This window comes from Dreissena polymorpha, chromosome 8 (assembly GCF_020536995.1).
Source record: "Dreissena polymorpha isolate Duluth1 chromosome 8, UMN_Dpol_1.0, whole genome shotgun sequence".
Taxonomy (NCBI): Eukaryota; Metazoa; Mollusca; class Bivalvia; order Myida; family Dreissenidae; genus Dreissena; species Dreissena polymorpha.
In genome coordinates, this window is record NC_068362.1 from 2,798,213 (window position 1) to 2,811,460 (window position 13,248).

Sequence of the window (13,248 nt, forward strand, 5' to 3'; positions counted from 1 at the left end):
TAAATTAGACCTATTTTGTAAACTAGATTTTTGAAGCACTTTCTAGACTAACAGTAACTTATATTTATATCAGTTTTTTTGACAGATTTTGAACTTCTTTTTACATTCATTAAGGTATTTGCTGTATGTTGTTCATTTTTGTAACAATACTTAGATTCATTAGACTTGGCTTGTACCTGTTCTTAATTTTCTGTCATTGTTCTTCATTTTCCGAGTCCTTGGAATAAAAATAAGTTATTTTGGTAAAAGCTGCCTTGGTTTTCACTTATAAATAAATTCTTTGAGTGTATTTAGGCGTCCCTGACTGAACGCATTTAGTTAATTGAATTACAACCAGTCAGTATAGTCATCCTGACCGGAAATAAGAGTTCGTCAAATAAATATTTCCGCATTACATAAGTGCTCACAAAGTTACATAACTTGTAACCGTCCTGTGACCGGTTCATCTGCGTAAGCGAAGGAGACCACAATACCACACCTGGATAGGACAGTTGAGTTCGATAATGGTTTGGATCGGTAAAAAAACATGGCCACCAGGGGGGGTCTTTTTCCTTATATTAATCTTGTGAACACTCTAGAAGTCACTGTTTTGCCTAATCATCATGAAATTTTGTCAAAACATTAGTTATGTGGATGTCTCGGACGAGTTTGAAAATGGTCATGATCAGTGAAAAAACATGGGTGCCAGGGAGTGGGGCAGTTTTCTTTATATGTATATAGTGACAAAATGTGAACAGTCGAGAAGACACATTTTTTTCCCAATCTTCATGAAATTTGGACATATCTTGGAAGAGTTAAAAATGGTTCAGGTCTGTTAAAAAAACAAGGCCGCCAAGGGGCCATTTGTTGTTCATTCTTCATGATACTTGGTTAGAACATTTGTTCCATTGATATCTTGGGCTGCAAAGAACAGGTCATTTCTTTTTATCTCAAGTGACCGACTTAGAGCCCTTCAGGCCCTCTTGTTTAGTATGAATTTCTATAGTTAATGGCCATTTCACAAAAAAAATTGAACATAATTATTCTGAAAAAATGAGCCTACATCGACCAATTTAGCGTTAATATTCCCGGGTATGTTTAACTATATTTTTCCGTACCCGGGGTACATTGTAGTATTCGTGTACATGTACTTAAGTGTACTCGGGGTACTTTTAAGAAGTACACGAGCCGACAATGATCAACGGAGCGCTATTAATAAATTGTTGGGAGACTCCGAAATAAACATGACAACCCATAAATAATGTTTTGTAGATACCAAGTGACGCTATTTTGTATCAAATTATATTTTATTCCTAAAAAAATGATGTAATTAGCATCAGGGTAAAAGTGATAAAGACTAAAAACAGACAAATTCCCTATTTTAACAAACAAAGCAAAGATATAAATTAGTCGTATTATTTCTTGTACAAGGAATAAATCAACAATTAAAACGACAACTTATTTTCAATATGTAACAATGGAGTTTTAATTTACCCGCTTAATACTTTCAAAAATTTTATATAGACATTAAACACGTGTGATTGAACAGGCTCAAATATATGCAACATGTAGTTTATGATAATCTTTTTTGGCCTAATTGCTTTTGATTTTTACATGTATTAATTAATTCATTATTTTTGGCAATACATTACTTAATAAATTGTCTGCCTATTGCCACGTCCAGAACAAAACATGTCTACCACCCGTGGTATATTGCACAATGTAATCTGTAATTGTCCCTACATGTGTATATGACACTAGTATTTGTTTTAAAGTTACTTTTCAAGGGCTATTTAGAATAGTCATCTTCATACTGCACCCAACGAAACAAATGCTCCTTTCCGCCGTCAGTAGTAAATCTCAACCCGGTCCTCGTCCAGACTTTCACATCCGTTCTGAGCGATCGCCTTTACACAGTTAAACAGTTTTTAGCTCATCTATTTTTTGAAAAAAAATTATGAGCTATTGTCATCACCTTGGCGTCGGCGTCTGCGTCGGCGTCCGGTTAAGTTTTGCGTTTAGGTCCACTTTTCTCAGAAAGTATCAAAGCTATTGCATTCAAACTTGGTACACTTACTTACTATCATGAGGGGACTGGACAGGCAAAGTTAGATAACTCTGGCTTGCATTTTGACAGCATTATGTGCCCTTTTTATACTTTATACTGAAAATTTTGGTTAAGTTTTGTGTTTAGGTCCATTTTATTCCTTAAGTATCAAAGCTATTGCTTTCATACTTGCAACACTTACTAACTATCATAAGGGGACGGTGCAGGCAAAGTTATGTATCTCTGACTGGCATTTTGACAAAATTATGTGCCCTTTTTATACTTAGAAAATAGAAAATTTGGTTAAGTTTTGTGTTTAGGTCCACTTTATTCCTACAGTATCAAAGCTATTGCTTTCATACTTGGAACACACGCAAACTATCATAAGGGGACAGTAAAAGGACAAGTTGCATAACTCTGGTTGTCATTTTTACGGAATTATGGCCCTTTTTTGACTTAGTAATTTTGAATATATGGTTAAATTTTGTGTTTCGATCCACTTTACTTCTAAAGTATCAAGGCTATTGCTTTCAAACTTCAAATACTTTCATGCTATCATGAGGTTACTGTACCTGGCAAGTTGAATTTTACCTTGACCTTTGAATGACCTTGACTCTCAAGGTCTAATTATTACATTTTGCTAAAATTGTCATAACTTCTTTATTTATGATTAGATTTGATTGATACTTTGACAAAACAATTCTTACCTGACATACCACAATAGACTCCACCCAAACCATCCGCCACGCCATCCCCCCCCTCCCCCCACCCCATTTTTTTTATGCCCCCCCCCCCCCAATTCAAAGAAGAGGGGGTATATTGCTTTGCTCATGTCGGTCGGTCGGTCGGTCCGTCCTTCCACCAGGTGGTTTCCGGAAGATAACTCAAGAACGCTTGGGCCTAGGATCACGAAACTTCATAGGTACATTGATCATGACTCGCAGATGACCCCTATTGATTTTGAGGTCACTAGGTCAAAGGTCAAGGTCACAGGTGAAAATACTGGAAATAGGCATTTTAAGGATTTAGCATGGTTCAAACAAGGGAAACAACTACCGTTTTTGCATGTTCTTTTTGTTACAGCATTTGCCTCCCTTGTAATATATTTAAATTTTACCAAATGTAAGACTAACTGCATTTGTGTAATGCATACTACTACTACTACTACTACTACTACTACTACTACTACTACTTCTACTACTACTACTACTACTACTACTACTACCACTACTACTACTACTACTACTACTACTACTACTACTACTACTACTACTACTACTACTTCTTACTACTTCTTACTACTACTACTACTACTACTACTACTACTACTACTACTACTACTACTACTACAACTACTATACTACTACTACTACTACTACTACTACTACTACTACTACTACTACACCACCACCACCACAACCACCACCACCACCACCGTTCACAGTGACAATAAACGTATTCACACAATGGCTGCTACTACAACTTATAGCCCATATAGGGGGGCATGCATGTTTTACAAACAGCCCTTGTTTCTTTTTTAAGATCATCTCACAAGTGACCACCACACCCTCACACTATACCCCCCCCCCACCCTACCCCCCCCCCCAATTTTTTTTTTGAAACGGTTAAAAAACACAAATATTAATTTTTATTTTTGAAATACCGTCCAACCATCGCACCCAAGAATCCCCTCCACCCCCACCCCCCCCCCCGATTTTTTTTTGGATTTTTCTTTCGCAATTTTCGCAGATAATGTAATAAATGACCACACCCCCACACTATACACCCCTCTTCACTCCACCCTCCCTCCTTTGTGATTGAAATTTAGAGTCCCTTCAACTTTAAAAAGAAAATAGATGAGCGGTCTGCACCCGCAAGGCGGTGCTCTTGTTAGAATCAGTCACTACTGGATACATTTCATCATCACTAACATCACTAATCACGATTACATACTGTTACATTCTAATTGGTACTCTATGTTATTATTATTAATATAATCATCCATGTGTGAATCACTATCAATATCACTGCAGTAATCCGACTCGACGTCATTTTCTGATATGACGGTATTAGCGGCACTTTCTTCGTCGCTAACACGTAGACTAATGACGTCATCTTTAACGTCACCTCTGTCGTCATCCGACACATTTGGAACTGGCGGCAATTTCTTCGTTGTTACCACTGACGTTGCTGTCAATGATGTCTGCGCTGACGATGTCATCAATAACGTCGCCAATGACGGTATCCAACACATTGACGTCAACAATGGCGCCATCCCATGAAGTGCTGTCTGACGTTTGAACATTAACGTCAGTATCAACTGGGTGTTTACTGACGTCCGGCGAATTAATGTCATCGCAAATTGTAGTAAACATGTCGATATTGAGATTATCGACAGAATTTCTATGTTCCTGGAGATAGTCCTCCTGTTCGGCGATCATATCGAATATGTCATCCTCCGATGATGACATAGGCTCATAGTATGCGTTAAATTCGTCAACATCTTCACGTTTGGCTGAAAGAGTTAAAATGGTCTAACAGATATCCATCCAACACATTGACGTCAACAATGGCGCCATCCCATGAAGTGCTGTCTGACGTTTGAACATTAACGTCAGTATCAACTGGGTGTTTACTGACGTCCGGCGAATTAATGTCATCGCAAATTGTAGTAAACATGTCGATATTGAGATTATCGACAGAATTTCTATGTTCCTGGAGATAGTCCTCCTGTTCGGCGATCATATCGAATATGTCATCCTCCGATGATGACATAGGCTCATAGTATGCGTTAAATTCGTCAACATCTTCACGTTTGGCTGAAAGAGTTAAAATGGTCTAACAGATATCCATCCAACACATTGACGTCAACAATGGCGCCATCCCATGAAGTGCTGTCTGACGTTTGAACATTAACGTCAGTATCAACTGGGTGTTTACTGACGTCCGGCGAATTAATGTCATCGCAAATTGTAGTAAACATGTCGATATTGAGATTATCGACAGAATTTCTATGTTCCTGGAGATAGTCCTCCTGTTCGGCGATCATATCGAATATGTCATCCTCCGATGATGACATAGGCTCATAGTATGCGTTAAATTCGTCAACATCTTCACGTTTGGCTGAAAGAGTTAAAATGGTCTAACAGATATCCACGTCGGATAAACTTAGAGGTGCAATTTTCTTCAACACATTTTTAATGTTTCAAATTAGAGTGTTTTTCTTTTACATGTCTATCAAGATTCCTCTTTTGTCTGTTTGATTTATTACACATTGTGCATGGAAATATTGTTTAAAGAAATTTAACAAACGTCCGCACTTCGCTAAATAATAACATAACACTGAAACAGCATATCAGTTTTTTTCACTTAAAAAACTAATAAATTGTGTAAATCTATATGCCGTCATCACACTGAGCACGAATCCGTGTGTATTTTTGGGATATCTTTATCCGTTAAATATAATGGAGCCTCAAAGTCATATTTTCCCATATCGATGGTCCCCATTCAAAATGCCGAACTTACAAAAACACAACTTTTCAGGAGGGCTATTTGTTTCATTTTCAAAAGCAAAATATGACATACATGTTACTTTGTCGTACTTTTAAGAATGTCTAGGCATGATACACGTTTGTATAATTCGAATTTTTTTTAGGTTAGTTTATTTCAGAAAAATGTAGCTTCGCGGCCATTAAGTCTTTCATTTATGTGTAGGTTCGACATTATGGTCAGTTAAAAGGAATAAATGTGTTTTGTATAGAAAGATACATTTTCTAGTATATTGCGTAACAAAAAGATATGAACTAGTATGTGTTATGTGTGTTATATCCGACATAAGATTGCAGGACAATTTGCGACGGATTAGCGCCTGTGTAGGTTAATTATGTAAGTAAAGGGGTTACGAAGATGTCATAAAATAAAGAAGACTTGCGTTTGCAGCGGAAAAGACACAACAACAATTAGAAAGATAAAACGTGTTTATCTATTGAACAAATTGAACAGGAACAATGAACACAAAAATTCGTAAGTGTTAAACTAACTTGGTCATAAGTTGGTAATTTTACTTCTATACCTATGGAAACTCTTGATCATAAAATAAAAGCTTGTAAGATATCCGTTTAAAAAATTTGAAACTTCGAAGTCCTTTTAAAGTAATAAAAACGATAATCTTTTAAATGAAATTAATCGTTTAACTTACCGACGTCTTATCTGCAATGAAAAGTTATCATACATCAACAAACTTACAACTAGAACATGTTCATTTAAATGATGACATTACCCTTTAAACTAGCATTCTCGAGTCTACAAAAATATTCATTTTAATTACAACATCCTTAAAGTTTATGTAGGATGCTCAAATTTACATTTCTCATAATTTGAATGTTATTCTCAACAACAGCCTTAACACTAAGTATTCAAGTCTATATTTGCCTTGTTAACTCTCTAGAGGCCACATTTATTGTCCAATCTTCATGAAATTTCGTCAGAAGATTGGTCCCAATGATATCTTGGATGAGTTCTAAAATGGCGATTTTTTTAAGCGCATTAATACACTTGAGTGCATTTCCAGTCAACAAAATAATACACTTATCAGTAACTAAAGTAATCTTTCAAGTGCATCAATACACTTGAGTGTATTTTAACTCATACAAATAATACACTTCATGGAGTATTTAAAGTGAATTTGTTAAGCGCATTAATACAATTGAGTGCATTTCCAGAAATACAAATAAAACACTACAATGAGTATTCAAAGTGAATTTTTGTAAGCGCATTAATACACTTGAGTGCATTTCCATTGATACTAATAATACACCTTACAAAAGTGAAAGTGGATTTTTTAAAGCGCATTTATACACTTGAGTGCATTCCCGGTCATACAAATAATACATCTTACAGTATTAAAAGTGAATTTTTAAGCGCATTAATACACTTGAGTGCATTTTCAGTTAAAAAAATGATACACTTTATGAAGTGTTGGAAGTGAATTTTTAAGCGCATTATACGCTCAAGTGTATAGTATCACTTCAAATTAATATGCTTAAAAATTAACCAAATTAAAAAAAACCAGCATTTTGAAGTTAGCATTCATTCTTTAAATGAAAGGTTTGTGTAAACACATACATAAAAAACAACAAGAGGGCCAAGATGGCCCTAGTTCGCTCACCGGAGAGGAGTCAGTTCATTCAATCTTTACCAAATTTCAAACTTGACCTAGATATTGTCCAGACAAACATCCTGGTCAAGTATCATCATTATTTCATCTACGAGTCATGATCAATATACCTTTGAAGTTTCATGATCCTAGGCGTAAGCATTCTTGAGTTATCATCCAGAAACCATTTTTCTAAGTTGAGTCACCGTGACCTTGACAGCTATTGTGTGTATATGTTACAGTCCACTCTCGTTATCTCGAAGTCGGCGTGAACAAGAAAAAATATCGAGATAACGAGAGTTCGAGATATCCGATTAGGCGTTTTCAAAGAAAAGATGTGACGAAAATTTACCTTGTTTTTAACATCTAAAAACCTGCTTAGTGGTCTAACTAAAGCCGTCACCGTGTGGCATAATACTCTCTATCTGATATATACGCGTTTTTACGAAGCACGATTTATTTTGCTATTTAAATGCTTAAAATGACGTTTTAAGTATTACAGAATTGCATGAACACATGCGGTTATAATTTTTCTAAACTGTCGAGTAAACATCCGGTTATGTTGCTATTTAAAGTTATGATGCAATTGACGTCCAATCAAGACGAGGGTTTTCCATCTGACCATGCGTAAATCACGTACCGGAATACTGAACTGTACATGTACATTTTGTAGTTTGAAATGCAAAGTTCAATCGATTATTAGTACGGGATCAAAAAAAAAAAAAAAGAAAAGTCATTTATATACGCAAAAATATAACTCAATGCATTTTGGAATGTTGTTTGTAAAAAACAATTAGTCTTTCGGCCTTTCGGCAGGTTGTGTATTAATTGCAGTTAATTGATATTAAAGTGACGGACCTTACTCAAGTGTTAATGGCTAACGACATTACACACGTGTGATCATTGATGCAATCAACGGATCAATTTCCTACCGCACAGTATCGGGAGCAGCCAGGCGAAGCGGGACGGTGAAGTATCAAAGAAAATATTTCTCACCTTTTGCAGACACTGGGACTGTTATTCGCACTTCGAGATAAACCGCAGTAAATACATGTAAAATCGGGACCCGGGACAAAATTTTATATCGACATATCGAATTATTCGACATAACGAAAATCGAGATATGCGATGTTTATTTATATAGATAAAGAAGGAAAAAAGTTGGGACATTGAGCTTACTTCGATATATCGAGAATATCGAGATATCCGATGTCGAGATAACGAGAATGGACTGTATTTGGCACTGTGACTTTTAACCAAGTGACCTGATAATCAAAAGGGGTCATCTGCGAGTCATGATCAAAATACCTATGAAGTTTCATGAACCTAGGCATAAGCGTTCATGAGTTATTATCCAGAAACCATTTTACTATTTCAGGTCACCGTGACATTGACCTTTGACCTATGGACCTGAAAATCAATAGGGGTCATCTTCGAGTCATGATCAATGTACCTATGAAGTTTCGTGATCCTAGGCCTAAGCGTTTTTGAGTTATCATCCGGAAACCATTTGACTATTTTGGGTCATCGTGACCTTGACCTTTGACCCAGTGATCTGAAAATCAATAGGGGTCATCTTCGAGTCATGATCAATGTACCTATGAAGTTTCATGATCCTAGGCCTAAGCATTCTTGAGTTATCATCCGGAAACCATTTTACTATTTCGGGTCATCGTGACCTTTGACCTATGGACCTGAAAATCAGTAGGGGTCATCTGCAAGTCATGATCATTGTACCTATGAAGTTTCATGATCCTAGACATAAGCGTTCTTGAGTTATCATCCAGAAACCATTTTACTATTTCAGGTCACCCCGACCTTGACCTTTGACCTAGTGACCTGAAAATCAATAGGGGTCATCTTCGAGTCATGATCAATGTACCTATGAAGTTTCATGATCCTAGGCATAAGCGTTCTTGACTTATCATATGGAAACTATTTTACTATTTCGGGTCACCGTGACCTTGACCTTTGACCTAGTGACCTGAAAATCAATAGGGGTCATCTACGAGTCATGAATAATTTACCTATGAAGTTTCATGATCCTAGGCATAAGCGTTCTTCAGTTATCATCCGGAAACCATTTTACTGCTTTGGGTCACCGTGACCTTGACCTTTGACCTAGTGACCTGAAAATCAATAGGGCTCATCTGCGAGTCATGATCAATGTATCTATGAAGTTTCATGATCCTAGGCATAAGTGTTCTTGAGTTATTATCCGGAAACCATTTTACTATTTCGGGTCATCGTGACCTTGACCTTTGACCTAGTGACCTAAAAAGCAATAGGGGTCATCTGCGAGTCATGATCAATGTACCTATGAAGTTTCATGATCCTTGGCATAAGCGCTCTTGAGTTATCATCCGGAAACCATCTGGTGGACGGACGGACCGACATGAGCAAAACAATATACCCCCTCTTCTTCGAAAGGGGGGGGGGGGATAATGAGAAAGCTGCCCCCTCCCAGCAGCCATGTTATTCAACTGACCGGAACCATTTTTGAACTCAACTCTCGTATCAAGGAAACAAATGTTCTGAGCAAATTTCGTGAAAATTGGGCCAAAAATGTGACTTCTACTGTGTTCACATGTTTTCACTATATACATATAGAGAAAAATGCCCCGCCCACTGGCAGCCATGTTTTTTCACCAGTCCCGACCATTTTCAAACTCGTCCGAGATATTAATAAAACCAATGTTTTGACCAACTTTCATGATGATTGGGCAAAAATTGTGACTTCTAGAGTGTTTACAAGCTTTCTCTACAGCCAAATAGGGCTCGATTGGTCATTGTCGGCTCGGGTACTACTTACATGTACCCCAGGTACTCTTAAGTATACTTACATGTACCCCGGGTACGGTAAATATACTAAAACGTACCCGGGAATTTTAAAGCTTAATCGATCGTTTTCGGCTATTTTTTAAAATTAAATATATTCACATTTATGTCAATTTTATGTAAAATGGCCTCTATATTATCAAAAAGCATGTTGAAGCAGTTTTTTAAAAAAAAGAGAAGTTTGTTTAAGATAATCGGTAGCGCGTTTTACGACATGGGATTTTAGGCGGGAACACAACTCGGGTACAGTCTAATATCGACCGGGTACGATTAAGTATATTTACGGTACCCGGGATACATGTAGGTAGTACCCGAGCCGACAATGACCAATGGAGCCCAAATAGGGAAAACTGCCACTATATACATATAGAGAAAAATGCCCCGCTCACTGGCGGCCATGTTTTTCACCGCTCTCGACCAATTTCGAACTCGTCCGAGACATCAATTGAACCAATACTTTGACCAACTTTCATGATTGGGCAAAAATTGTGACTTCTAGAGTGTTTACAAGGTTTCTCTATAGCCAAATAAGAAAAACTGCCCCGCCCACTGGCGGCCATGTTTTTCAACGGATCGGAACCACTTTTGAACTCAACCAAGATATCATTAAGACAAACATTTTAACAAAGTTACATGAAGATTGGGCATGAAATGTGACTTCTACAGTGTATACAAGGTTTTTCTCTTTTTTTTACCTAGTGACCTAGCTTTTGACCCGGCACAACCCAGTTTCGAACTCGGCCGAGATTTCATTGGGAAAAAGCTTTTGACCAAGTTTCATGAAGATGGGACAAGAAATGTGGCCTCTAGAGTGTTTACGAGCAAATGTTCACGGACGGACCGACGGACGGACATACGACGGACAAAGACCGGTCACAAAAGCTCACATGAGCAATCAGGTGACCTAATAATATATCAAACAGTTCAACCAGCTTTTATTACTGACCACTGATATTAACAGCTGGCATACAGCACAGTGAGTGGGTCAGTAAGCTGAGTGGTAAATAGTTACACACTGCAATGATCAATATCTACAAATTCTAGAGCAGAACTAAAAATATATTGGGAAATATGACTCAGCAGGTTAAACAATAGAGGTAAATACTGCAAAATTGTGTACATGTTGTCTTCATTTCAGCTTTCTCTTAGTTGATAGGCTTACCATAAGTAATAATGACTAAAACAGTTGTTAATTATGAAAATTCTGTGTTATGAAAAATTAAATAAAACAGTTAATGGTACATAATACTGACATAATAAAGCCAAACTTTACTACACAGGACACAAATGTTCTGACCAAATTTCATGAAGATTGGGCAACAGAATTAAATGCATCTTGAGTGTTAACAAGATTTTACTATTGCCGTATAAGGAAAAATGCCCCGCCCCATTGTAAGCCATGTTTTTCAAGCAAACATAATTATTTTCGAACTCATCCAAGATATCATAGAGACCAATCTACTGACTAAATTTCATGGAGATTTGACAATAAATGTTGCCTCTAGAGTGTTAACAAGGTTTAACTAAAGCCATATAAGGAAAAATTCCCCGCCCCTGGTGGCCATGTTTTTAAACAACAAAAACCATTTTCGAACTCATCCAAGATATCATTGGGACAAATCTAAAGACCAAGTTTCATGATGATCGGAAAATAAATGTGACCTCTAGAGTGTTAACAAGGTCATACATTTCAATATAATTTAAAATAAAACTTAAGAAGAACATGTGTCGAAAAATGCGAAATAAGCGAGATATTTAATTCTGAAATCGAAAATGTCTGTACAGTCGAATTCGCCCGAATGTATATCATGCATGTATGATGTAAATCTTAATTTAGTTTAATGGTTGTTTTTAAATTCCTGCAGCGATGTCTATTCATTCGACACACGAACAATAACTCCGATCCTAATAAAAAGACGAATTCTTCTGTTATTGTAGGAAAATATGTACGAAATATCTTCGTAACCATCAGCACTTGGCGCTAATTTGTCTTTGCTGCATTTTATTAAATTCGCTTCAATATCTTGCCTTTTTGTGTTATTGTAACATATATTTATCAATATATTACTATGTAACACTAATAAAAATCGTATAGTCTCGCTTTAATTGTTTGACAAAAGAATGCGATATTGTACAGAATCATCAAACAATAAAAAACATATTCAAAAGTTTGCTATCTTCCAGAATGTAAAACTATCATTTATAATTAATTCCACTTAATCTTCTTGTGCTTAAAACAAATATTTTAAAAAGGGAGACAACTCTGTCAATTCAACATAATTTTTATTTGCAGTTACTTCCCTTGACATGATAAACTATCTAGTGTTCACAAGCTGTTATTACTATATAAATAATATAAGGAAAATTACCCCCCCCCCCCCACCAGCGGCCATGCCTTTTTACCGATCCGAACCATTTTCGAACTCAACTGTCATATCCACAGGAACCACTTTTGAACTCAATCAAGATATCATTAAGACAAACATTTTTACAAAGTTACATGAAGATTGAACATAAAATGTGACTTCTACAGTGTTTACAAGGTTTTAATTTTTTGTTACCTAGTGACCTAGTTTTTGACCCGGCACAAACCAGTTTCGAACTCGGCCGAGATTTTATTGGGGCAAAGCTTTTGACCAAGTTTCATGAAGATGGGACAAGAAATGTGGCCTCTAGAGTGTTTACGTGCAAATGTTTACGGAGGGACATACGACGGACAAAGACCGGTCAGAAAAGCTCACCTGAGCAATCAGGTGAGCTAAAAATCCTCCGAGTTGAAGAGGAGCATAGGTACGGTGGGGTATTTGTGACAATTCTTTAATATTTATAGGGCAGGAAAAATAAACTTCATTATTTTTTCATATTTTCCCTGCTTCGATTTTTCTAGATTTTTCATATTTTTTTCATAACTATATAAGATAAATAAAAAATGTAAAACAATTTCTGTTGCAATTTTTTTAAGGTCAAAATGTAGAATGACTGGACTATAGCATTTTGTTGACTTTAAACAGTAATATCTCGGAGACTGCACGGAGATTTTTGTAGGACTTTTTTGTAGTTAGATATGTTATTGATAAATCGTGTGTTGATAATAACTATTGTGAAGGAATATGTTTGACCCAAAATTCTACATTAACTAGCCTATGTTTCCGACCGATACTTGTGAACATATTACCGAACACCTCCATAACTTTGTAATGCACGAATCTTTGTTAATATGAAGTGATGT